The sequence below is a fragment of the Psammomys obesus genome, unplaced genomic scaffold, assembly GCF_907164565.1.
Source record: "Psammomys obesus unplaced genomic scaffold, mPsaObe1.curated_primary_1811, whole genome shotgun sequence".
In the NCBI taxonomy this organism is placed as follows: Eukaryota; Metazoa; Chordata; class Mammalia; order Rodentia; family Muridae; genus Psammomys; species Psammomys obesus.
In genome coordinates, this window is record NW_026585691.1 from 8,991,928 (window position 1) to 8,992,485 (window position 558).

Below are 558 nucleotides of genomic sequence, written 5' to 3' on the forward strand. Positions count from 1 at the left end.
GCAGCGCGCCGGGCTCACCTGAGCGAGCCGGCCCACCTGAGCCCCGCACCGGGCCCGCGGCCGGCGGCGGCCCGGCGCCCTCGCCCTGCCCGGGGACGGCCCCAGGAAGTTAAGTCCCGACGAGCAACTTGCGAACTCGGGCCTCCAGGAGCGGCGCGGAAGAAAGGAGAGCTTCGGCCTCGGCAGGGAGGTTTTCTGGAGGGGAAGCTGGGGGTTGTTGGCGGTCGGCGAGCGCCGGGAAGACCAGCCAGGCCCCAGCAGAAGAGACGCTGAAGACGAGCATCCAGAGGAACAGATGGAGGAGAGTGGCCGAGCCTGGGGGATCCCGACTGTAAGCGGCCGCTGGCCTCTGAACTTCTTGTGAAGGAGATGACTGAGTGTTACTGGACTTCATGCAAGCACAACTGTCCAGCGAGCGCTTGGAGTTTAGATGTGGGACCTACATCTAGACTTCATTCCAGAACTGGCGGTAGCCTGGCCTTCCCCCATCCCGTTCCCCCTTGGGCCCAGACATGCTCCTCCGGCAACTTGTGGAGTGTGTGCTTCCATCTTAAAGTA